General features: G+C 41.3%; 1 pseudogene; it reads right to left on the bottom strand.

Annotated features, from left to right (window-relative positions):
• Positions 1–1,282: 1,282 nt before the first annotated feature.
• Positions 1,283–27,952, bottom strand: part of LOC142456098 (T-complex protein 1 subunit zeta-like) — a 69,803-nt pseudogene continuing 43,133 nt past the window's right edge.

Here is a 27,952-nt window from a genome sequence, read left to right on the forward strand (position 1 = left end):
CTGACTTGTACTTCAGGCTCCTGCCAGCTAAAGGAAAACCACACTTTCCGAGTAAAAAGGAAGAACTCTGTATGTCAATGCTATAACCATTATTTAAATAATACTGTCAGTCACAAATTAAGAACTGCCAGAACTTAGGTGATCGTGATCTCCTACTTCAATATGGGAACAGAACATCTTTGAGCATCATGTTTAGCCTGGACAAAAACCCATTGGCATGTTCTTAGGATCACTCTGTAGAATGTTCCGTGGTTCAGGGTACAGGAGGCATGCTGCAATCAGTCCTCGGAGAAGACCTCCATCTCGCATGATGTCAGCCACCAGAAGCAGGTTGGTGGGAGTCCCAGGGCAGGGGTGTCGACGCTGTTTCTTTGCACGGTACTTGTCCTAGATGCTGGCTTTTGCTCCTCCCATCGGCTCACTTGTGTTTCAGTTTGCGCCTGCACACTTTCCCGATTCTGAATGCTTGGCTTGAATCTCTGCTCATGTTTCTTGAATGTCAACTCCGTCGTTCTGAGCAAGAACCTTGGTTATGGCAAGCAGCACATGTTTGGATGCCAAATGGGGCCCTGCCCTTGATGTTTGGCTTGCATTTCAACAGAGCCTCCATCATGGCTACATCCACTTTCCCAGCCCCTAGAACCACACAGCCACCACAGTGTCATGAGCGGCGCGATCAATAATTACTTAACGCTCTTAGACATTTTCGAATGCTCAGTTTATTCACTGCAAACACATGAAACAATCTAAAAATAACTCAAACCACTAAGGATAAGAGTATTTGGGCAAGCATGAGCATAAGGGCATACTAACAGCACTCTTCACACATATGATTCTAGCATCAAAGTCCCAACATGTATTGCCTGCAGTGGTGCACTCACCCCGGGTAGAGTTGGAGAGAGCAGGAGTGGACGTCCTTGGTTCCTAGCTCTCTGCAAAGTCAACGTCTCTACCAGGTTTAAGTGACAGCTTGGCTGGCTCTTTGACGTCTTCACAGTCCCAGTCAAGTCCTATCGGGTTTCTCCACATTTTAGGTGGCTTGGCTGGCTTTTGGGCATCAGTCAGGTTCAGCTAAGTCTTATCAGGGTTCCCCACACTTTTGCGATGGATCCTTGAATCAGCTGTTGATTCTTGGCAATGGTCCAATTTCTTGGCTGGGCCCTGATGTCACACTTTATTTCTTCTCTAAAGTGGAGTTTCTTGTGCTTGTTTCTTTGAGGTGGCTCAAACATCTTGCAAGGTCAACATCTTGCAAGGAAGTTCAACATCTTGCAAGGAAGTTCTATGGTACACTCATCACATAGATATCAGTTTTGATGAACTTCAAGCCCTCTCAATTGGCGTCTTTCATTTGAGTGAGGATGGGTTTATCTGGTCCTTCAGACAGCAGCATGGTTGAGGTGGGTTACTGCTCTTCTCGATGAAGGTGAACTCTATGACCAAGGCATCCCCAGAGGCGAGGCCTGTGTATCCCAGACAGCCAGATGTAGGTTTTCTACAGAACTGGACACTACACAGCCCCAGGCAAGCGTCAGCCTCTCCATGTTTCTCTGCTTGGCTCAGCACAGGGTCACGATGCAGATGTCTTCCTTGGCCGTAAATGCCATACTTGTCTAAACAAAAGGGATCAATTCCCTTTCATTTAATAGCCACAAATCCTATATTGGAATCGCCATTAACTTTCTTCTTCAGTTCTATTCTTTTCTTCACTCGGTCTTCAGTGAATTTTCTTTCAGCTTTTATAATATTCTCCCTCTTTACACTTGTAAAATAAGCCTCTGTTTCTGCATATTTCAAAAATACATTGCAGGAGCTCAGGTAGCATCATTGCTAGTGCTGGGCTGCTCACCTCAAGAGCCACAGAAAGACAAGGCTCTCTATTCCATGACAAATTCATCTTGGGAAACTCTCAGGGCCAGTTCTACCTTGTCTGTCCTTCGGGTCTCTATCAAGCATTGACTTGACGGCAGTACGAAGGCCGCACTGCTAGTGTGGACCTTCACATCTTCTATTCCTTTCTTCCCGTCAGGATCCCAACCACATGGTTCAAAACCAGCCCTCGGATTAAGTTTGTATCCACTTCTGATTTCTCTCTCATCTCTATGCTTTTGACCGAGAAGAGGTCAAAGGGCTCATCTCGCCTTTTAATGGCAAGAACGGCGCTCACTACAACCTCTGTGAGAGTTCACGTGGACTTTCCTGTGCAGCGAAATCCTGTCCCCATCTGTCAGGGCTTCTTTGTCCATCGCTTTGCTGACTTTGCTGTGTCCACAAATTGAAGGCCCTTTTTCTTCATGACTTCCAAGTCTGTCATTCTTAAGTGGGGAGACAGGCCTTCAAAACTACAGAAGGTGACCTGCTGAAGGATCGGGACCTAGACAGGATGCCATCTCCAGTTATGTCATCCATGGCTGTTGTAACTTTCGATATTAAGGAGGCTCTGGGGGTTGACTTCGCATTTCATGGAAGAGCACTCTGCCATCTTTGATAAGCTCAATGTCTCCAGCACCAGAAACAAGCATTTGCATGGTGCTCCTGGACCCAACATTGGTCCTCAGAACATCCTGTAGCCCCTGGGATGTGTGGACATTGACCAACAGAGCTGCCTGGGCTTGGAACACCTGACCTTGTGTTTCGGGGTCTTCACAGCTGACATGGTGTGGGCAACAGAGGGAGGATGAGAGCTGGCTGACAGAAACCTACAGAACAGTCCAGCATGGCCGGGGCCCAACCCCTCAAGAGGATGTTGAGGTCTCATTTTGATCGGGAGTCACTGGAAGGCTTGGTGCTCGACAGCTAGTCAAAAAGTTGGCAGTTTGAAGTCACCAGTGAGCACAGAGGACACACCTGAAGATCATTGAAAAGTCGCAGACTTGACACCTCTGGGGTCACCGTGAGCGGAATCGACTCAACAGTTTCACTACCTTTGTTAGCCTTTTCTTTCCTTCAAAAAACTCAACACTGAGAAAACGATGTTTTAATCAGGAATTGTTGTCAGGGGCAGGTGGGGGGTTGTTTTCTTTTTCCCTGCAGGGCATTCCACATCTAGGATAATACAGGTACCAACATTTAAAATTGTGATGTAATGAATGGACAAATAGCATTTCCACTAACATGTGTTTTACTTTAAAATATTTCCTTTTCCCCATCAACATATAAAATTTATATAAGTGTACTATATTTATGAATTAGGCAAGACATTGAAATTGGGAAACTCTAAATAGGTGAGTCAGTCAGTCACAATGAAGCATTGGTTTCGTAGTGGTTATGCTTGGGACTCTGAGAATCTATGAGCCTCTGGGAGAGAAAGATGAGGCTTTCTGTTCCTATAAAGGTGTCCAGCCATGGAATCTCATGGGGGCAGGTTCCACTCTGTCCTAAAGGGTCACTATGAATCAGAGTCCACTGGATGACTGTCAGTTTAGAGTAAAAAGCACCAAGGATGAGAAAATTCATAAAATGAAGACAATAAAATATAGAGTAATGAGTGCATATATGTGCATGCCTGTGTGTATGTTGCATATGTATTATCTACCAAAGGGTTAGTTTGATCTTTTTTGATAAAAATATATGTAAGGGGGAATATAGTGAAAGTAGCATTTCCATAGCCTGTTAGAAGGATTATAGATTTTTTTTACCCATTTTGATAGTAATTGGAGTCATGGAATAAATAGTAGTCAGAGATAAAGCCCCAAAGCAAAGTGTTGGAGGACAGCCGTAGTGGTGGTAAAATTTTCTTTAGTAAGAATGACAAAGAATCAGAGATTGAAGATGTCCCAAATATTCAACTCTTCCAAGATGCTGCTGTGCTCCATCTCCATCTCCCCCGATTCTGCAGTTCTCAGCAACACCCCACAGAAACTCAGGAAATGTTGAGAAAAGGCCTCACTTGGTGGTGATGTAGTTCAGTTCAAAAGCCAAGGGTCTGGCAGAGACTAATCAAATAGAGCCACAAGCGAAAAATGTCTGACTGCCACAGCAGGTATGCCTGCTTCCCCCAACGCTGTCTGCAAAGAGAGGTTTGGCTTTTCCTGTGAGGTAACATGTGCTAAAACCAGCATTTATACACCACAAAAGATGGTGTTTCAAGTTACACCCTCTGGCAAGGTAAAATTCAAAATGCCCCCAAGGAACCAAAGGGTGTGGCTGGGTTCAGACTCTACCAATGTGAGGTCTTAAAGATGTCCCAAGGTAACAAAGATGTGGCTTGGCCCACACACTCCACCAAATGCAAATCTCAACCCCACTCCGTTTGCTGATAGGACATGCCTCCAAATGAGAAGAAGCAGTTGTAAACATGAGTTAATAAGTGGAATTTGAAACACTGGAAGCCATGAAAATGAAATGGAACTCATAAGGACCCATTTCCTGGCATCCGTGAGCTGAACGGACTGGTATTTGCCACATTGAAGGAAACAGTCATGAGATTGGCTAGCCTGAGAATGACACTTCCAGGAGAACGGTGTCGAATTCATGGAGAAAATGGACAATTGGGGATTTATGTGGAAGTACAATACTGTCTATCACAGGCTATTTACTCAATCTGTATGCTGGCAAACAGAAAGCAGATTATATAGTGTGGAATGCCGCATCAGGATTGGAGGAAAGCGTGTTAGCAAACTTCGGTATCCAGACCAAACAACCTGGCTTGTCTACAGTGAGGAGGACTTGAAGCACTTGCTGATGAAACTCAAGGATTGCATCTTTCAATATGGATTACAACTCAGTTTAAAGAGAATCAAAGTCCGCACAACTGTACCAAGAGGTAATATATCCTAATAAATGGAAAATATATTGATGATGGCAAGGATTTCACCTAGCTTTGATCCCCAATCAGTGCTTTTGGAAGCAGCAGTCAAGAAATTAGACAAACTGCTTTGGCTAACTACGGTGTGCTGGGTCTTTTAAAGTGTCGAAGAGTAAGGATATTGTTTTGAGGAATAAGGAGAGCCTGATCCAAGTCACGGTGTTTGCACCCGTGCTCTTTTGAACCACATCTTATGTGTGTGAAAGTTGAGCATCCAATGAGGAAGACTGAACCAGAATCTAAGGGATGTACTTGATTTATGGCGCTGGTGAAGACTACAGAAAGTACCACAGAGGGCCAAGAACCATCACAAACCACACAAACCGATCTGTCTTGAAGAGGTACAGACAGCAAGGCTCCACCTCAGGCACTGCGGGCAGGTTGTCAGGGCGATCGGTGCCTGGGTAGGACACTGGGCGAGGTAAAGCAGAAGAGCAGCAAGAAAGAGGAAATGTCCTGATGAGATGGGTGGACACAGTGGTTGCAGCAACAGCATTAAACGTAACAACAATGGCGCACGTGGCGCACAACCCGCAGCGCTTTTCTTCCATTCTATTAGGGTTGTTATGGTCTTGAACTCTCTGAATGGCACTTCCCCACAGCAAACAGCAGACTTCTCATGGTCCCACTATTGAGTTGTGTTCCAAGAAGTAGTGTTCTTTCATCACATTATTACAAGGAGGCGTAATAGCAAATTATTTATGATTGCTAATATTGAACTTGCTCACAAGGCTGAGATACTCTATGCCACGTGTCTACACCATTCAATTCAATTCCCTCTTGTTCTCGGAAGACTCCGCCCTGTACAGGGACCACTGTGGTCTGTGTTGGGGAAACTTGCCAGTGGAAAGGTATGCTCACCTTCCAATAGGTGGTGCACCCAAGTTCCTTCAGCAATTAGAAATGATTTGACCTTTCCTTTGTGATCTAAACTATGATTAATACTGTGACCAATAATGTACTGATTTTCAATGTATGTGTGTGTGTGCATTTGTGTGTGTGTCTGTTTTGCTGCTTTATAAAATCTGGAGCTCATTTGGCTTCTTACTCCTTTATTAGAAGCAAACCTAATCTTCATGGTTGCTATAGATGTCGTTGCTAATGCTCCTTTGATCTTTCTGCAACGTTTCTTTCACTCCTCGAACCTGGCCTTCTACTCTTGTTATGACAGTGGGTGAATTTAATTACATTAAATTATGATTGATATCTTACCACTTTTCATTGATTCTGGCTTCTATGTTTTCTCATCAATTATTATTCACAAAAAAGTCGATGCTCATTGTTGCTGCACTTTTGGAATTTTTGTGTACTTGAAATTGCTAACACTCGTTTAAGGGCAATGTAGAATGAGTTTAGAATTGCATTCATCACAGTTTCTCTATCTACTGCCTTAAGCCTCCTGCCTGGCCTGTGATGTGCCCACAATAACAATGTTCTGAGAAAGAAAGGTAGCTCTTTTCACAAGGAGCATCTAGCAGGTCTTTTGGAAAATAATAACATTTCCCCTAGCTCTTGCTACCCAACTGTATTTTGGGTGTCATTGATTGAAATTGTGTCACATACCCATTTCTGAACCAGTAGGTGTTGCCAGAAGGGGACCAGGTGCGAATTGCCTATAACTGATTTACTGAAGTGATTACCGATTACTGAGAAGTAATAACATTGGCTTCCACTGGTGCTTGGGGGAAGTGATGTCTTTGGAGAAATTCAGATACCATTTGGAAATGGGAGAAAGGAGCAATAACACACGTGGTATGAATTTTCTTTTTATTATAACCGTTTTGAAAGAGGCCCATTGGCTCCATGCCTGCTATACTCAAAATAGATTGCTAGAGGCCCGGGGACTCTGCAGTCAACATGCAGTGACATCTAAATTGAGTGTCCTAATCGTGTTGCTTTTGCTGGGTACGCTGCCTGACAAACTCTCTCGCCTTTTTTTAGCCCTTTGAGTTCGGTGTCAATTTTATTGGCACCCTGTGGAGTGATGGTATGTATACATGTGCGTTTTGCTCCAGCATTAATTTCTATTCAGTCACTGTCATTTCCAACAGAATTGGTTGCCACTTTGGTCTTGCTGGTCACCTCTGTCATATGAACACTGTGCTCCTGAAAGGGGGTGTGTCCTAATCTCTGTTCAGCTTCAAGCCTCTGCCTGCCTCTCATGAGGAATTTGGTCAGGGATAGTCCTAAGCCTGCACTGTATGCTAAGATCTTGGTCTTGAAAGTAAATAATTGCTGGCTTGGCAATTCTTTTAGGTACAAAGTTGAGAATGGGACTATCATTTTGACAATTAAGCCTTGTACGGCATTCCCCCAGCCCCTGGGAGTTTATGTTGTCACTAAGAAACCCAGTTACCTCTATTAAGTCCAATTTAAATGATGAGCATACCGTTACTAAATTATGACTCTCCCACATTTCCTGTAATCACAACCTAACACATCTAAGTCAGACCAGTGCATCTACAATAGTGGCACATGGACACGGCCCAGCTGCTTTCTGTTTCACGTAGGGAAACTTGATTGCAGACACTACAGAGGATGTGTTCTATGGGATGACATACTGATTTCTGCTAAACACCAAGTATTTCCAAAGGAGATTATAAAAATATATTTCATAGTCTAATAAAAATCTTAAAAAGTAAATAATTATGCATGTAATAATTCAGGTGTTTTTCCAAAAGTGAAATGAGCCAATTGGGAGTAACTAAAGGAAATTAATTTTTTAAAATGCTTCGTGAAAATAACTCTAGGAAAAACCAGATATATCAAACCATATTTTTAAGTGATAGTGTTAGAAGTGTATGAGAAGAGGTGTAAAAATAAAGGAAGGGTTATTTTATAAAATTTGGATGGCTTTTACTAAGGGATAATATTATCTTATATAAATGTTAAATTTTGAAATTTTAAAGGCATTTGACTATATTATATTATAAAATGGTACACATGATTAACAAAGGAGGTCTTAACTATGTCATTCTGTTTTGCTCTTTTCTTTAGTAGCTTCATCTACCAGAACTTGCATATTTTCTTAGATAAATATTTATCAAGAAAAAACTTAGGGAACATACTTGGATTAGATGATGTTAAATAGTCATGCCATGTACTCTGTCGAATCAAACACGTGTGTCATTAAAGACAAGACACTGTTTAAACTGAGGGTAAACTGGAGCTGTTCTGGAGTTCCCCGGATCCAGAACCAGCAAGAGAACATGCTGGTTGGTTTACCAATAATTTGTTAAAGTCAAAGGTGGGTGAGCAAAAATGGGGAGTTTACTGGGCAAGCACAACATATGTGGGTTATCTGCTGAGTTCAGTGTACATAAACGCAAGTACACTTGCTCTGGTCACAAGACAAGCACAGAAAAGCTCCTCTGGGATCATGGTACACAGTTGCTTTTCAAATGTGTCTTTCCCCAGAGGCCCATTGTGAAGATGTTTTGAGAATGCTGGGCATCAAGACCCTCCAGGCATAGGTGACTGACTCCTTGCATCTGCTTGGCCAGAAAGCAAAGACCCTCAGGGAACAAGCTGCCAACACCCTGCATCACGAGAAACAAAACAAGACAAACATGTCCTTTGGGGTATGAAATACAGGAGAGAAATATCACTGTTAGAAAAGGCAATCTTGAAATTTCACCTGGATTCCAGACTCATGTCAAGACTGACGATGGAGTTAAACCTGTGGTTTCATTGCATGCAATGACTTACATGAGACTGTCTGTCAGGGTCACAGAATGGAAAATTTACTGCCAAAGTTCACATTGAAAACACACACACAAGCTAATATTTGATCAACATAAATATTAAAGACACAAGGCGGCACATTTATTCTAGAATTTGGCTTTGCTGAAGCACATAGGACATGGTAGAACTGCCTCAGTTCCCGAGACTGTAGCTGGTGATGTGAATAGAAAGCCTTGTCTGTGTCCCATGAAGCGGCTGGGCGGGTGGTGTCCACCTGATGGTCTTGGGGATCCCAGCCCAACATATAAACACTAGAGTGGGCTTTCTACTCCCTTAAGCAGTTCCAGTTTCGGAAACCCACGGGGTCACCATGACTCAGCATGCTTCAGTAACTAACTGACGCTTCCTTAGGGCCTTCTACTGCAGGCATAAAATAGCTTTAGGTACAAAGGCTACGTAATAACAAGTTAAATGCCAAGGCCTTATATACACGGTGAGGCATATTTCTCATTTAAGTATGACAACAAATGATTCATGTCTTGTTAGATCTTTCTATAATAATTCATTTGTAGCGTCATGATAAAGAGTGTGGGTGTACATATGTGTTTAGATTCTTGGTAATATATTACTTTTCAAGTCAACATAAATAGAAGAAGATATGTTCTATAAGCACACATGTTTTGTGACTTTGAAAAGTTCATAATTGCTGTTATTTTATATTTGTGGTATTTTATTGCAGCAGATTTTTCTCATAAATGAGTTAAGCATTAATGATATTCTAATTTTCCCAAAGAATTGCCAGTTATTGATACATAAATGATCACTTAAGTCTATAAGTAGATTGTCGGTCATACCTTTCTATGGTGGAGTTGTATGGACATGTTATTTTAAGAAAAGTAAAAGGTAGAAACTCCTTTGTGTTCTACAATTTTATTTTCTAAGAAAATGCGGGCCTAGACTCTGAATGAAAGTCTATTTAACAGTGCTTCATGAATGGCAACAAAACAGATGCATTCTGTTTTTCGTCGTCTCTCTAAATTGTCATTATTAGAAACCTGTTTTTTTTCTGTTTCAAGAACAGGTTTGCAGTCACCTACACGTTCCTGAATATAGTCAGAGAATAATTTTCCTGAACCTTTGACCAAAAGAAAATGCCTGAACTACACCCGTGTTTCCACCACGTTCAGCAGAATTGAAACTGAAGTTCACAATGCCAGGCCTTTAGGTTCATTATCTGGCTAGCAACCATGGGTAACTAGGGAGATATTTTCCCTGCAGTCAAGCTGAAAGAATGTCAATAAACTATTTCTCAAGGTCTACCAATACCTTTGTTATCAGATGGCCTGAGAAAATCTTTAGTTCATGATAAAGATGCAGAAACAATGTCTCAGGCAGGTCTGCATCATCCTTATCTGAGTTGTTTCCCTGGCTCCACTGACAAGGGACGTTTCACTTGAGAAAACTAAATAAGAGAAACATGCTCTGGGACCAGATTCCTCTAAGAAGCCACCTTATGTTGATCTAAATTTGTTGCCTCTAATCCAGTGGTTCTCAGCCCAGGGGTCGCATCCCCTTTGGAGGTCAAACGACCTTTGCATAGGGGTCACCTAAGACCATATTTCGGATGGTCTTTGGAACCAACACACTGCATCTCTATCCATCTCCTGGCTGGTCTGCCCACGTGCACATATGCACGCATGTGGGGTCACCACAACAGGAGGAACTGTATTAAAGGGTCACGGTATTAGGAAAGTTGAGAACCACAGGCAAATGCTATAACTTAAGTTCTTTGTTTAACTGCTTACATAGGTGTCCATGGCGCCTCCATTTTGTATTCATTGATTTTACTTTGGTTTTACTATGGTGCGGCCCACGGCCCCTGTTTAAACAGCACTTACGGCCAGAATCAGTCTTCTGGATTATCATTTGAAGGTGTGTGTGGTTTCTTACTACATTATCTTTGGTGCTTGTCTGGGATCTGAATGCTGCTCTTCTCTTCAGTAAACTTTGAAGGATTGGTGAGTTCAAGTTGGCCACCAAGGTAATGATCTATGGTTGCGTTTTGGTTGTTCTCCTCTGCAAGACCTTGGGACCACGGTTTCGGAGGAGCGACTCGCTTGGTTTGCAGCTTTCACTACCCTATGCTGAGCTTCTCTGAAGACGTAGTTGGTTTCTGTATTATTATCTTCACCTTTACAATGCTGTGCTCTAAGCCTGTGGATGGTTTTATGTTCATTGCCTCGAATTGATAAATTAAGTAGCTACCTTTGGTTATCCTCTACTGGATTTTTAGAAGGTAATCGGGTTGGTCTATTTTTCTTCTCTTTCTTTAAAACACATTAGTCTTCAACCCTCTGTTTTATATGCATGTTATTTCCTTAGTGAAATGAAGCAGGGCTTTTCAGAAGACTGTCAGAACACCTGACACTAGAAGAGGGATGCTTTCATCCCGCATGTCTGGAAGGGGTCTCAGCGCTGGCGCAGTTGGTATCTAGGTAGAAGAACAGATCGTAAATTAGAATTGGTGGTCTTCTCAACTAAAACCACCTCAGTTAAATGCCAGTCTTTGATTTTATGTATCTGAATTTTTGTGTGAACTAACACACCTGTGTTAAAACAGTTACCACTTGCCTAAACTCCTCTTGCAGTGCGCCCCTATGGACTGAGTGTCTGGCGACTCCCCTCTGCCCCCAGTCTAGGGATGTGACCAGTCTTGGGGGACACTGAGAGCATGGGACGCACATTTTAACAGCTGCAGGCAGGGTGGAAGGCAGCACCTTGTCATTTTGTTTCTCTTCAGATGAAACAAATTAGTCTACTTTTAAAATATTTTCTGCTTCCTTTCCGATTGAGATTTTTCTCTGTTTTATTTGGTAATTAATGTTGGGTCCCTTTTGGTTTTCTAACTTTGTACATTTTTCTGTATGGGGAAATCAGGATGGATGGATATATGGAAAATAGTAACTGGATTAATAATTCCCTAGGGTTATTAGAAGTCGAGGGGTTTGGTGGGAATAAGGGGTTGACAGCAATGGATATAAGAAGGAGTCAAATATTATAATTAAATGTTATCTATTAAATATTATAGAAATATTAACGTATCCTAATTAGTATACAGTTATTGACGACATAACCTCTGATGGGACAATATAATATGACACAGGTGCCCATGGTCCACTAAGTCCCCAAGATTTTGCGCCCCTCAACCTATTCCCACTTAGCATTCAGAAAAGAATTATGGGTGTGCAGAGCTGGACAGCTTTATTGAAGTGTGGATCGGCAGTCGCCCTCCCTCTGGAGCCGTACCTTACACTGATACCCCCTCCAGCCCTGCTCAGGCGTCCTATCCACTTCCACTAGGCCAGGGAGCCTCTGGTGCAGAAGGAGCTGTGACTTGTGCTCAGAAACCTTGCCACGGGTACTGCAGGCAAAGGACATCTCACTCCGGTGAGTTTATAGGTTCCAGGAGGAGGGGGCGTGCTGCACGTATTTTACCACACAAAGGGCACTAGTTGGGCTTCTTGCTTTTGTGAAAGTTTCATGTGCAACGAGCACAAAGCTCCAGATGAAGGTCATACCACACTGGCTATAGGTTTAGTGTTTCTTACCTATGTGCCGCAGCTGGTGCCACGCTCTTGTTCTGAGGCGACACGGAGTCCACTCTGACTCATGGCAATGGAATGAAACACTGCCCAACTCCAAACCTGCCTCATAATGGTTCTTATCTTTGGGCCTGTTCTTGGAGCCACGAGGTCAATCCATCCCAAGGACCATCCTCTTTTTCACTGCTATACCTTCTCCAGGGACTAGTTTCTCCTGATGGCATCTCCAAAATAAGTGAGAAGTGTCCACATCCTTGCCTCTGAGGAGCATCTTGGCTGGACTACTTCCAAGCTATATGTGTTTGTTTTTTTGGTAGTCCTTGACACCTTCAGTATTCTTTGCCAGCATCAAAATTCAAATCCATCTATTTTTCTTTGGTCTTTCATATTTAATGTCTAATTTTCACATGCACACGAGGAAGCTAAAAATACCGTAGCTTTGTCAGACACAACTCCATCCTCAAAGTAGCACCCTTGCTTTACAGCGCTTCAAAGAGCGGGGGCTTTTGTAGCAGATTTGCTCAATGCAATGTTTTATTGCTTGATATCCTGACTACTGCTTCCATGAATACTGATTGTGGATACAAGCAACACAAACTTCTTGACATGTCAAATTTTCTCCATTCATCATTGCATTACCGAATGGCACAGTCGTGAGGCTGTGGTTTTCTTTGTGTTGAATTGTGATCCCAGTAAAAGCTGCAATCTTTGGTCTGCATCAGTGAGTACTGCAGGTCCTTCTTACATTTAGCAAGAAAGGCTGTGTCTTCTGCATAGAGAACACTGGCAGTGAGCCTTCCTCCAATTCCAATGCCACGTTCTTCTTCATATAACCCAGCTTCTCTGATTACTTGTTCAGCATACACATTGAATAAGTATGGTGAGAGGATATAAACCTTTCGTGAATTTAAACCATGCAATATTCACCTCCCCGCCGTTTCTATAACTGTCTCCTGATTGATGTACAAGTCTGACATGAACACAATGAAGTGTTCTGGAATTCCCATTCTTGCCAGGATTGGTTTTGATCCACATAGTCAAAGTCTTGTCATAGTCAATATAGCACAAGTAAACATCTTCTGATGATCTCTTATTAGACCCAAGATCCAGCTGACATCAGCAATGATATCCCTTGCTATGGGTCCCCTTCGGCATCTGACCTCAAATTCTGGTGTTTCCCTCTGGCATGTCAACATATTGCTGATGAAGCACTGGAGGTGCCCACTTGAATATGCCAAGAAACTTGGAAGACAGCTACCTGGCCAACCAACTGAAAGAGATTCAAATATGTACCCGTTCCACAAGAAGGTAACCCAACAGAATGTGGAAATTATTAGACAATATCATGAATCTCATAATCAAATAAAAATGTGTTGTTGATCTTTCAACAATGGCCCCTGCAGTACAATGCCAGGAAGATGCCATAAATCCAAGCTGGCCTCAAAAGAAGAATAGAAAAAGGGTGATCATCGGTAGAAGATAACAGAGAGTAGAAAATAAGAGGAAACCTGCTTCCCTGTGGTGAGCTGACTATGCAAAGGCGTTTGGCTGTGTGGTTGATAATGAACTAGAAGATTGGGAATTCCAGAACACTTGGTTGTGCTCATGTGGAAGCTGTACGTGGATCAAGAGACAGTTGTGTGAACAATATAAATCTTAAAAAGCAAGAACAGAACGTTGTGACCACTGTGCATCCTCTCATCATACATATTCAGTCTGTGTGATGCACCAGCAACCACAGAAGCTGGACTATATGAAGAATAACAGCATCAGGACTGGAGGGCAGCTTACTAACAACCTGAGATACGCAATGAATGCAGCCTCGTTTGCTGATAGTGAGGACGACTTGAAGCATTTACTGGTATAGAGCAAGGGTTACAGCCTTCAGTGAGTATTGCAGCTTAATAGAATGAACACCCAAACCCTCACACCTGAACTCTTAAATAACATCATGATAAATCGCTAACATATTGATGTTGTCAGTTGTGTGTGGCTCCATAATAAATACTCACAGAAGCAGTCAAAAACTCAAAGGACACATTGTATTGGATAAATCTGCCACACAAGAGCTCTCTAAAGGGTGGAAGCACAAGGATGTCATTTTCAGGACTAAGGTGTTCCTGATCTAAGCCATATTATTTTTAATTACTTCATATACTTGTGAAAGTTGGACATTGAATAAGGAAGACTCAAGAAAAATCAAGGCATTTGAATCATGTTCAGGTGAGAAATATTACAAGTACTATTGACTTCCAAAAGAGCAAACAAATCTGTGCTAGAAGAAGTACAGCCAGAAGGATCCTTGGAAATTAGGCCAGCAAGACTTCATCTCAAATAATTTGGACGTGTAATCAGGAGAGTCGGTTAGAAAAAGCCATCGTACTTGGTAAAGTAGAAGGGTAGTGAAAAATAGAGAGACCCTCAGTGATGTAGACTGACAATATAGCAACCATCTTGAGGATGGTGGACTGGACAGTGTTTCCTTCTGTTTTACATTGAGCTTCTATGACTGACCTGACTGAATTAACAACTACATAACAATGTCTTGTGTTCATTCATGCATACATATACAGATACAAATTAAGTCTGCTGACAAGTCTTTTCAGAATCATTAAAGAGTTATACAAAAGACAAAGTTAAAAATATTTATTCAAATAAGGATATATTTAATATGCTCTAATTTTCTTTTCTATCTGGCTAAAAGTCTAGATTAACTTATAAAGCTGTTAAAACATTGAGTGTCAAGTAAAGAGCTTGTATTAGTCCAGGTAGACTAGAAAAACAAATCCATGGGCACTCATATGTGTGTAAGATAGTGTTTTATATCAAAGTGTACTTGTACAATAAGAAAACATCCCAGCCCAGTCCACAACAAGTCCATAAATTTGATATTACCCCATATATCTGATATCAATGTATAAAGTCCTCTTCAGACTCATGAAACTTACGCAATGACACCAAATGCAGGAAGATCACAGGCCAGTGGGTGGGAAGTCCTGTGGATCCAGTGGCATTGTAAGCATCTCAGCGCTGGCACGGGTCTCCATGTGGCTTCTTTAGCTATAAAACTCTGATTGCCTCAGGGTAGCTTCATGTGAATTCTCCTCAGAAATGTCTCGAAGGGGAGGGTGGGCTGGAAAGGGGGAACTGATTGCAAGGATCTACATGTAACCTCCTCCTTGAGGGACAGTCAGCAGAGGAGTGGGTGAGGGGAGATGTCGGACGGTGCAGGATGTGACAAAATAATAATAATTTATACATTATCAAGGGTTCATGAGGGAGGCGGGGGAGTATGGAGGGAGGGGAAATTGAGGAGCTGATGCCAAGAGCTTAAGCGGAGAGTGGATGTTTTGAGAATGATGAAGGCAATGAATGTACAAGTGTGCTTTACACAATTGACATTATGTATGTATTCTGATAAGAGTTGTATGAGCCCCTAAGAAAATGATTTTTAAAAAAAGAAAAGAAATGTCTTGAAGGGAGTGAGCTGAGAGAGAGAGAAAGAGAGAGAGAGAGAGAGAGAGAGAGAGAGAGAGAGAGAGAGAGAGAGAGAGACCTCACTCCATGGAGGAAATACTGCAGTTCCCAGAATCCTTAGGAGGCCATACCCACACAGAAGCCTCATTGACAGGCTAAACCCCACCCCTACTCTCTTAATCCTCCAATTGACACCAGATTATGTAACTACCACAGAACTCAGCATTTATTAGCTAAGAGAATAACCTCGTATGAAGTTCTCCTCATTGCAGCATCTCAGGTTCCCCTGCACATATCCAACACTTCCTTGCACACACTACAAAACATAAAAAACATAAAAACTTTGTTAGAACACATGAGGTTTATTAATTTCTGGGAAGGAGCCCGGGCAGGGATCCACAAAGTCAACATTTGAGACCACTAGCCTTCTCTGAGGGCGAAAGATGGGGCCTTCTTCTGTCGTAAACCATAATCTCAGAAACTCCCCGGGCAGTTCGTTCTACCCTGCTCACGATGAGTTACATTCGCTGGATGGCAGTTTGTTTCTTAGTTTTTATTAATGTCTGGTAACTCTTTACGTCACATTACACTACAGCTCTTCATGACTATATTTATTTGATGGATCAGCTATTTACCTCAAAGCAAAATTTTTAGCACAATCTTCATGAACCTAATGTAATTCTATTTGTACAGAGGTCATACTTAAAGCCAAATCCTTCTGCTTCTCATTATCAGAGCGAAAGTCTCTTCCCTGATTGCTTTGTGACTTCTGCTCGACATGTTGAACTGTTTGCTCATGAAGGGCTTGCAACTGGCCTCAGGCCAATCAGAACCAGATACATGGACACAAGTTAATGGATTTTAATTGTTCTGGTTTTAGAATGTTATATAAACGGAAAGTGTTCCTGACATCTTCAGGGACATGCATTAAAAATGGCCTTTGCTCTCCAACATTCTAAGGGCGTTCTTGCTCCTTTCGGCTGTCCCGGTAGTCAAAGACTCAGATGCACCAGCATGATTCCCAGATGCAGGAAGTCAAGGGTAATGCTTTAGCTGATATGAATGATAAACAGACTACATCACAATTCATTTGAAACATCTTCCACCATGAGCAGAATGAAGAGGGTATAAAGCAAGTATGCCCTTTGAAATCGCCAAATTATAATGCTAATTTTCAAAGACATCAGGGCATATTAAATTAAAGCAAGATAAACTGAGTTTATGCAGCTTTAATTTCTTTTTATCCAAATTTCTGACTTCTTCATAACTTTCTAACCACTTGACTCTGAGGAAAGGGTGAGCAACTGGGTATAGAATGACTGTGGCCATCTAGCTTGGAAGCAACAAAGCCCACAGAGAAGGAGCACACAGCCTAAGTGAATACAAGGTGTTGAACGGACCAGGTAGCAGACACCAAAGAACAAAAACCATCATTGTTTGATCACCTTCCTCACATAAACGCTAAAGATGAATGTGTACATAAGCAAGTGTGGCGAAGAAGGCTGATGGTGCCCGGCTATTGAGAGATATAGTGTCTGGGGACTTAAAGGCTGAAAGGTAAACAAGCGGCCATCTAGCCCAGAAACAACAAAGTCCACATGGTAGCAGCAAACCAACATGTGTGATCATGAAGGGCAGAGGGGACCAGGTTTCAAGCAACAAAGGCGGGGGGTGTGGGGGAATCACATCACTATGAATGAGGGGAGTGTGTGATGGGGACCCAATGCCCATCTGTAGACAGCTGGACATCCATTGCAGAGGGTTAGCAGGGAGGAGACGAGTCACTCAGGGTTCAGTGTAGCAACAATGAAACTCAAAACCTTCCTCTAGTTCTTGAACGCTTCCTCCCCTCCAAATTATAATGATCCCTTACAAACCTGGTTAGACCAGAGGATGCACAGTGGTGCAGTAGGGATCTGGAAACACTGGGAATCTAGGACGGATGAAACCTTCAGGACCAGAGGTGAGAGTGGCAACACCGGGAGGGAAGGGGGTGTAGAAAGGGAGAACTGATCCTGGGGATCTATATGCAACCTCCTCTCTGGGGGATGGGCAACAGGAAGGTGGGTGAGGGGAGACTCCGGGCAGGTAAGGTAAGATAAAATAATAATTTATAAACTATTAAGGGTTCATGAGGGAGAGGGAGCAGGGAGGGAGAGGGACGGGGAGGGAAAAAAGGAAAATGAGCTGATTCCAGGAACCCAAGTGGAAGGTGAATTTTGAGAATGACAGACCAATGAATGTATAAGGATGCTTTACTCAATCGATGTATGTATGGATTATGATAAGAGTTGTATGAGCCCCAATAAAATGATTTATTTAAAACAAAAAAGAATGAATGTGGCCAGGACCATTTTACACATTTATTGATGGGCCTGAGTAATAAGCCCATTTTTCTTGTTGGTTTTCATGGTCCCCTGTTTAAAAATGACAAGATCTAGCTATTTATCTAGAATAGTGCTTGATTCCCCTTCTGATAGCATGGCTCCAACAGAACCTCTGCGGCCAGTGCCATCTTTGCCACGGTTGCCTATCAGACTTATATTACATGAACTAATGATTGATAAACATCAGGAATTACCCTATGATCTAGCATGATGAGACTGAAACTCCTGAATTCAAGAAGGAGGTAGAGACAAGAAAAAGCTATATTTTAACAAAGATTTTTATGGGAAGGGCCTGATACCCCCGAACATGTCCCTTTTTTTATCGTATTTCAAGAGGAGAGACACTTGTTTAGAAATATGATCATAAGCATAGTTGAAAAATATTTGGGGGACACTTTTGGAATTTGCAGGTCACACAGTCAGGCAATGTTCAATCTGTTCAGAATTTGAAACAAGCAAACCTTATTAATCCTCACCTGCAAAGTATCGCTTGCCAACTTTTCTTACCAGGAAATTAGGTTTTATTGAGTTAACACCTACCAATGACTATAAATTTATTTTGTTATTATTTATAGGTATTCATATTGGATTAACATTATTATTGCCATAAATCTATGGCTGCCGTTTTAACTAAAACGTTTAAATTATTATTCTCATGTGTGGAGTTTTAGACAACCTCTGTAGCAACATTTTATGAGCCAAGTAAACACCACTAGAATTTCCCCCATTTTTAGAGAATCCATTTCCCTTATTCTCCCCCGTGTTCTGGGCTTGGGGAAACATCTAATGGAATTATAAAGCTTCAGTTGGCAGCACTCACACAATACTTGGATTAATTTGGCTACAAGCCTTCCCCTTATTTTTGACAAATTTAAGAATTACTGTTTGGGGCCCTCATGAGTTAACTCTTCTGATGTTTTAAAAGATAAACCATGAACTTACCCTGTCCATTACCTTTTGCTGACAAAACTCTAATGCACAAAATTAAAATATTGTCAATATTGATTCACTATGCTAAAGAACAGATTAATTTTCAAAGAAGACGTCAGACGTGAAGTGACCGAAGGGTTTCTTGTTTGACCCCTCTTGCCTAGGGATTATGTCCAGTGGAAAAATACAGAATTGCCTTAAAACTCTACAGAAGGAATATTACTTGATCTTGCTCATTAATCCATGTGCTGCAAATTTTCAAGGATTAAAGCTTAGACCCATATGTTCATTTTGAAGAAAACTCCAATTCCTGAATGCATTGTGGAACCTGCTGAAGGAGTTACGTGCAAATTTAAATGTTGCAAGAGTGAGGAATAAGCCCACATCTAGGCAAATGACATCTGTCTAAAGCTTAAAGACCTGATTTGAAATGCCTGTGCAAGTCGAAGTAACATTGAAATGATTTGGGTCTAGAAAACTGCTATCTTGAACATTTCTATATCTAATTAGATAGGATTTCTGAAATAAGTAGTTAAATAAAACCTTTAACCCTTTTCAATTTTTCCTAGTTACTCTGAATCATGATCTTCAGTTAGGGGTATTTCTATGATTTTGATGTTTTAAATATTATTTGAGTTATTGTTATCCAAATTATTTGAATTTCATTATTCCAATTTAATGATTGAACTTATCTGTGGTACCAGCTTTAGATAGTCATTTGAATGTATAACTTGTAAGGGGTCCTGCTGGTACTGTGCATTCGGTATTGGGCTGCTAACCTCAATGTTGGTAATTCAATTATCCACGGGGGCGAGATAAGGCTGCCTGCTCTCAGAAAGATTTACAATCTTGGGAGCACTGCACAGGGCCACCATGAGCTCAAATAGACTCAATAAAATGAGTATAGACATTTTAGAATTAGTAGCTCTTTGTATAATTCCTTTGGCTTTGAAGTAGCTTTTGTTTTGTAAACTTGAATTTCTACACTGGTAAAATGGTGAACATAGATGTCTTTACATACATACTACTTTTAGAGAATAAGTATATCCCTTATGATCCACCTAAGTTTAGAATTCATTTAGCTCTCTTGTTTCAAGGTTGTATGCATTTTTGTAATTACTTCCACCTTTCATGTTTTATTAATCCTGTGCTACTAATTCCTGCCATAGATTAAAACACATACATTTTGAAATAACTTTATAAAATTTTTGGTCTTAACATTTTCATTATATTTATTCTTTTTTGGTTAGTTGCTTTCTTACTATCTTTTATGACCTTTGTGAACACGGTCTGTTTAGCAATCATTTGTCAATATTGTTGTTAAGTGTTACTGAGTCTGATTTGTAGGACCCTGTATAAAACAGAAGGACACACTGCCTGGTCCTGCACTGTCCTCGCCAACATTCTTATGTGTAAGCCCAACGTTGCAGTGATTGTGTCAATCCATCTCATTGAGGGTCTTCTATTTTTTTTCCAGACCCTCTGCTCTACCAAAGACAATGTTCTTCTCCAGAGACCATCCCCCAAGGATCACATATCCAAGGTACGTGAGACTAAGTCTCTCCACCCTCACTTTTAAGGAGCCTTCTTGTACTTATTTCTTCTGGCAGTCTATAGTATATTTAATATTCTTCTCCATCACCATAATTTAAACATAAATTCTACTGTAGTCTTCCTTATTCATTGTTGAGCAATCACATGAGTATGAAGCAACTGAAAATATCATAGTTGGAATATTTCTTCTGGCCCGTGTTACTCTGTTATGATGCTTTTGTTGCGCGTTCTATTTCTGCTACTGCTCCTTCAGCCTTTATGAACTCCACGAGTAAAACTTCGTTTGTTGCACAAGCTCAAGCAGTCACTAGAGCAACAACGTTGCCGATTGCTGGATATTCCAGATAGTCCTTTGATATGTTCCCCAAACTCAGAACCAGTGGGACCTCGTGCATGTGATTATTCCCATGAACTCCTTACTGGGATCAACCAAATGGTTTTTCTTATGAAGGCCATTTGTGAAAGTCTGTGGCACCCCTCTGGCCTTAAAGTGGAAACCATAGATTCTCTGTTTTCATTTAAACCAGACTGAAGTTGAGGTTATGGATAAATTCATCTGGATAAGAGACAACTTACATATGAAAAAGTATCTTACATAATTCCCACGACTACCTTGGTAGGTCTGGAAACATTATGACTCAATTACTGTGGTCACAAAAAGAGAACCTGTTTGATGGAGTCCAAAGTCAGTGGTTTGTACAATATCTCCTCACCTCAGGACAAAACTCTAGAATCCATTTAAGAAAGGGCAAAAACCCACCTATTATAATCATCTAACAGATGTGGCTTGAACAAGCCAATCAAGCCATCCAATTTTCTCATAATTATACAGGGAAGAAAATTTTCATGTTCCATTTGGTTATAGTTTCTTTAGTGGCAGATAAGGGTACTCCAAAGAAAAGAAAACCGTATTGTCATTCGGATGTCACTCCTGCATTCTGCTTTTCTAAGGTGGCTGGAGGATGGTGGGACAGTGCACCCTTGACAACATTGAAGTCTCTTAGATATCCTTAGATATGTTGGCCTTCATTGCCATTCAGCACCGGACTGGAATGTATGGCTAGAAAGACTGGACAGAAAGAGGATGAAAGGAGGCTTAGGTTATGGATAGAAAACTATAACTATATAATGTTAGAGTGAGATTAACATTTGTAATAGCTAGTATGATGTTAATTTTTTAATTTAAATCGCAGTATTAGAAACCTGTCAGACATAATGGAATAAATCAGCAATGGTATTTGTTTATGCCTTGATTGCCCATGAAAAATCTCTAAATGAGTTAGGAAAGATGATCACTGATACGACTATTGCTTTAGACTGCATTCTTCTCAAGGAAGGTGGCATCTACTTCATTCCCAATATCTTTTGCTGCTTCTGGATAAATATCTCTGAGGAAGTTGAACATGACGTAGATAAAATTCACCTGCTTACATGTATCCAAATAGAGCATTGAAACACTTCACAATTTTTTCAGCTAGTTGCCTAATGGAATATTTTTGTAGTTAGGTGCCATTGGGCCAGTTCCGACTCATAGTGACCCTATGTCCAATGGAAAAACCACTACCCGCTCCTGCTCCATCCTCATCAGTGTTATTACATTGGAGCCCAGCTTGCAGGCACTGTGTTAATCCATCTGGACTAGGCCTTCCCTCTATGTGATGTCCCTCTACTCTTCCAAGCATGATGTTCCTCTCACCATCTTTGCTTTTAAGGAGCATTTGGCTGGACTTCTAAGACATAATTTTTTGTTCTTTTAGTAGTATATAGTACTTTAAATATCCTTTACCACCACCATAATTTACTGCATTGATTTTTCCTCATGCTTCTTTATCCACTGTCCAGTTTTCACATACATATGGGGCAATAAAAATTCCACAGATTGATTCAGGCGCTCCATAGTCCACAAAGTAACATCCTTTCAACACTTCAAAGAGGTCTTATACAGCAGATTTATTTAATGCACTGCATCATTTCATTCCTTGACTTCTGCTTCCATGAACATTGATTCTGGGTTCAAGCAAGTGAAAATCCTTGGCAAAATCAATCTTTTCTCCATCTATCATGATATCACCTGTGGGTTCAGCTGGGAAGATTTTGATCATCTTTACAGTGAACTGCAATCTAAACTATCCTTAGTTTACTTTAGCAAGTGCTTCAAGACCTCCTCGCTTTCAGCAAGCCAGATTGTGTCCACTGTATATTGTAGGTTATTAATAAACCTTTCTGTAAACCTGATGATGCAGTATTCTTCATATAATCCATCTTCTGGGGTGATTTGTTAAGCATACAAACTGCATAAGTATGCTGAGAAGATGCAACCTTGATTCACAGCTTTCTTGCTTTTAAATCCTGCAGCTTTCCCTTGTTCTGTTAACACAACTGCCTCTTGATTCGTGGACAGGTTCTGCATGAGTAAATGGATGTGTTCTAGAATTCCCATTCTGCTCAAGGCTAGCCACAGTTTCTGGTGGTACACGCAGTTGAGTACCTTTCCAGAGCCAATAAAGCACAAGCAAACATCTTGCTGGTATTCTCTGCTTTCAGTTAAGATCCATTTATAATTAGCAATGTAGACTCCTGGATATGATTTATTTTTGCTTAATGGAATTAGGTCATAGTGGTCACAGTCATTAAAATTATAATAATTGAATTTTATATGCAGAATACCATTAACGCCAGAGAAACAACATGCTTCCCATGCAGATGTTGGTATATGTGCAAGTTGTATTCATTCCCAACAAATTTCAGAAGAACTCAAAATTTTTCATTTGAAATGGTCAATAGATATTCAAGGCCATGTCACCCTCCCATTCATCCTTGAAAAAGACAGTAATAATATGGTGAAGCAACATGAAGCCATCCTATTGCCAGAAACACCTTGCAGGAGTGGAATGGATCCTTTGTGGGTGACATGTGAACACCTTACCCTGAGGATAAGAATTCCCTTAATGTAAGGCAACAAGACGTAGTGGTGTTTCTGCCACAGGGCATTAGGGATCGTACATACTTGCTGGTTGCAGCAGCACCTACAGAGCCAAGCCCACAAAAAATAAACTGGAATGTTCAATATACTCTTGATCAAAAGGAGGAAATTATAAGAAAAAAAATTTCTTGAACCTTGTACCAAAATAAAATGACTGAACTAAACACTGATGCTCCATTCAGCACAATTGCAACCAAAGTGAACACTGTCCAATCTTGAGACTAATTACATGGCTAGCAACTATGAGTAACTAGGGACATAGTTTCTCTCAGACCAACCTGAAAGAACGTCAATAAATATCTTCCTTGACTTTGTCTCAGGGAATCTCTCCTCCATGATAAAGAGGGAGAAACCAGGTCTGAGTTTTCCTGGGATCCAGTACAAGAGAGACTTCAGTTGCGCAAACTCAATACGGTTTCACGTGAATGAGCTATTTCTAAGAGAAGAATGTCCTGTAACTTCTTAGTCCTGCTGTATCTTGACCCAAGTTGTAACCTCCAAGTTGTGTAACTTTTGTTCTTTGCTGGGCTTATTAAATATGTGCTCACGCTTCCTCTTTTTGTAGTCACCAGTTTCACATTGGTCAAACCCAGGCTCAGAATTCAAATAGATTATTTAAGCTGAGTAAATCCTCCAAGTTTTATTTTAAGGTTTGAGTTTTGTCACACATTAGACTTGCTGATGTAATAGGCAATGAGTCGGACTGCCAACCCCAAGGCCAGCAGTGTGTGTGTTTGTGTGTGTGTGTGTGTGTGTACATATAGCCACATATGTGTGCATACTTATATAGGTATATATCTTTGTATCTGTATAGATCAAGAAATTGGCTTTTGTGGCTGTGAAATCTGACAAGTTTCAAGTCCTGGGTCAGATTTCAAGCTGGAGTCTTGTCTTGACCCCCTTGCTGTAGGGATTGCTGAATCCAAGATATGAAACCCAGAAGGTCGGCAGCTGGTGGGGGCGGGGGGGGGGTCCAGTGAGTCTCAGGTCAGCAAAGAAAATGGTAGGCTGCTGGCTCACAGGCACTGAGACTAATGAATCCGACAGTCAGCAGGCTACAGAGAAACTGGTGACACAACTCTTACGAACCAGAGGGAAGAAGATTATGAGCCAGATGTAGGATCCAGATCCAGTGAAAAGCAAAAGTGCTTTGCCAGAACACCCATGTAAGGAGAGGGTTACCCACCTCCTGACAAAAACAAAAAACAAAAACAGATTTTTTTCCAAAGTTTTGTAATTAAGATTTTTTTTGTTTTTACAAAACAATCTTGTCACCTTCAAAGTACTCTCCATTATTCTCAATACATTTGTCAAATCTGCAATTCCATTCTTGGAAACATGTTTCAAACTCACCTGTTTGGATGACTGACAGCACCTCAGTGGTTGTTTTTTTCCCCCCGTTCACCTCTTCTACATCATCAAATTGCTGCCCTTTCATGTCCCTCTTCATTTGCAGAAACAAAAAGAAGTCTCACAGAGTGAGGCCAGGTGAATAAGGTGCATGGGGCAAGAGATAAATGCTGTGTTTTGCCAAAAACTGGCGCACCGAGACAGCTACATGAGAAGGTAGGTGCATTGTCATGGTGGCAAAACCAGTCCCTCCTCTGCCACAAATCAGGCCTCTTTTTGTGGCACACTGTTGCACAATCTCTTCAGAACCTCTAAATAGAAAGCTTGACTAACAGTCTAACCTGGTCAGACCTTGTGGAACAAACTAAAAATGCACTAGGACAATGACCATGTGTTAGCAAGCAGCATGTTAGGTGTGGTATGTAATATGGGGGACAACCTGTGGACTAAACTTCCTGTATCCCAATGCATGGCCCTTTAATACAGTTCTTCATGTTGTGGTGCACTCCCAACCATAGAGGCAAGAATGATGGGACTGTTGTAAAGATGGCATACTTCTGGGCAGTGTTCTGTCCTGCTGTACATAGCGAGGCTATGAGTTGGAACAAACTCTAAGACACTTAAAATATAGGAATCTGAAGGTTTTATTCTCATGTAGAAGTAAATGTTATTTTTGTGACCTCACATCTTGAGTAAAACCCAGTCTGAGTTGTATAGAAAACATATCAGAGTTCAGTGTTAGGACATTGTTCTGAAACTCATGGTAATTGAAGAAATATGAATAGACAGATAGTTCCAACATGAAATAAACTTTGGAGTGGGTGACCACCCCTGTCACAGGAAACCTGTTTTGTCGTGTTAAAGCTGCCAAGAGGAATCGAAGGGGTCGTGCCCGCTAAGCAATGCTGAATACTGCTTTGCAAACACAAGGACAAAAGCCTCCGGAAACAATGGAGGCTGGACTAATTGCTGGACAATCTCCATGGTTGCTGTGTACGCTTTATCCTTCCAGCCACTGTAACTGACTGCTCACCCTCAGATACATTCTGATCATTCATCCCTGTGGAAGTGCAATAGGCTACCGAGTGTCAAAGCTACAATTTCTATGACTTTGTTACGCTTGCAGTCTTGGATGAATGGTCACAGAACTCTTGGGACTATTTCAATAGAAAAGCTCACTAGAATTGAAGAAATCATTATTCAATATCAAACTGATATAGATTTAAGTGGACCACTGGTGGGATGGGGCCAACGTGATCATGGCATGGTAGATCAGAAGATTTTATTTTAGACTAGATTGAAAATCCTGGTTTCTGAACCCATATTATATTCTCTTCCCAAAATCTGTTCTTTTCTCGTCTGTGCAGCTCTTACGTGTCAGGTGAAACTGTTTCCATCCTGCATTCTGAGAAAAACCTTGCCATTGAGTGGATTCTCACACATAGTGACTCTATAGATCAGAGTAGAACTACACCATTCAGTCTCTGGCACTTTAAATCTTTACAACTATAAATAGCTTCATATTTTCCTGGGGAGCAGTTGGTTGTTTTGAACAGCTGGCCTTTCAGTCAGCAGCCCTGTAAGTAACCCTCTGTGCCACCAGCTCTCAGAGTGGGCTGACTGTGAGTGTCTGCCTAGTGACTGACTGGGGCAATTGGGCTGAAGGAGGTACATGTGGCAATGCCCCATGGCTGTGTGGCCCATTGGAGAACAGGAAAAACTGACAGTGCAGAGGGGCTTTTGAGAAAAGATTTTCTTCCTTTTAAGAGAGAATGTGCGGAAGAGGTGACTCCCTGGCTCAGCCTCGGCTTGCGTGGTCATTGTTGAGGAATAAGAAACGCGTCAAAGACAGAGAAGCTGCGGTTCAGCAATTTCTCAGGGCCTCACATGCCCGTGTCTGAGCCAGCCACGGGAGCTCCTGGTTGATGGGGCCATGTTGAATCAGATTTTTGTGGTACTTTAGGAAACCAGAATTTTTCCTTTGTAAAACTGGGTTTTTAAAATTATTTGATTTTTATTGTTAAGATTAAGTTGTTATGGTCAATTCATAAGGCCTGCCTAGCCACAATTCCTTATATGATCTAATTCGGGACTTCATACAGTGGTGGCTCTAGTCACATTTTTTAGGGAATTCTCTACTAAGGAATGGGAAGAGGATGGGATTAAGACTTGACCTCAGTAAAGGGTGTGAATTGGGCCATACTCCTTATTTCCTTGAGGACATCTATAAGATCCTACTTATGAACCAAGACATGTGCTTTGGTTCCTTGTTGATAGCTTTCAGATTCCACCTCAGGACCCGGCATGAACCAGTCTATATTTGTATTCCTTGGTGCTGCCATACAATTCCATATAATCATTACCTTACTGGAAAAGCCAAATCTGTTCTCCTGACTGAGCTTTGGCAGAAGCAAGAAGACCCGCTATAGCTTTGGAACGTTTTTGGATTCTGGCTCTGGACCCTTCATTTGGCTTGCTTCCACCTGACTCGGATTTTAGACCCCATAGCATCCACCATGACGTGAGATATATCCCCAAAGCTTGTGGGTTTCTGTGGTACATTGCAGTGAATTACAGAACACAGGGAACTGGGGGAATATATTCAAGAAGGAGTGGGGACAAATGGAGCAAAGTAGGACTTGGGAAGAACTGTACATTTGTGACATCTTGAATCTCCTACTCCTTAGAACTAGTCTGGCATCAGTTCTCACAAAGGAAATTATTGCCCCAAAGATATGCAGCACTACAGACAGCAATTCAACAATCTCTGCATGCACAGTCCAGGGACACTGATTACATCGTCCGAGTTGTCCAACATTCTGAGCTGATTCTCTCATATTGATATAAACTCACTGCTCCAAAAGTTTCCCATAGTATGTTCCATGTCCTTCCTGTCACTTTGATCACATACAGATCATTTATAAAAGCATGATGATCCAAGGTAGACATTAAAAAAAAACTAAGCTAAATTATTATTTGATTTCAAGAAGAATTCAGGGGATAATTCTGGATTTATATCTAAAAATTACTATGACACAGTAATTTCAGGGGTTGATATAGCTTCTATAACTCCAGAAACTCAGAGTCTTTGAAGAATAGAAATTCTCTTATCTTTCACCTACTCCTTTTGATTAAGTTTCTTCTGTGGAAGGTTTAGTGGAAATCCTCAGTAATGGTA

This window comes from Tenrec ecaudatus, chromosome 9, assembly GCF_050624435.1.
Source record: "Tenrec ecaudatus isolate mTenEca1 chromosome 9, mTenEca1.hap1, whole genome shotgun sequence".
Lineage (NCBI taxonomy): Eukaryota > Metazoa > Chordata > Mammalia > Afrosoricida > Tenrecidae > Tenrec > Tenrec ecaudatus.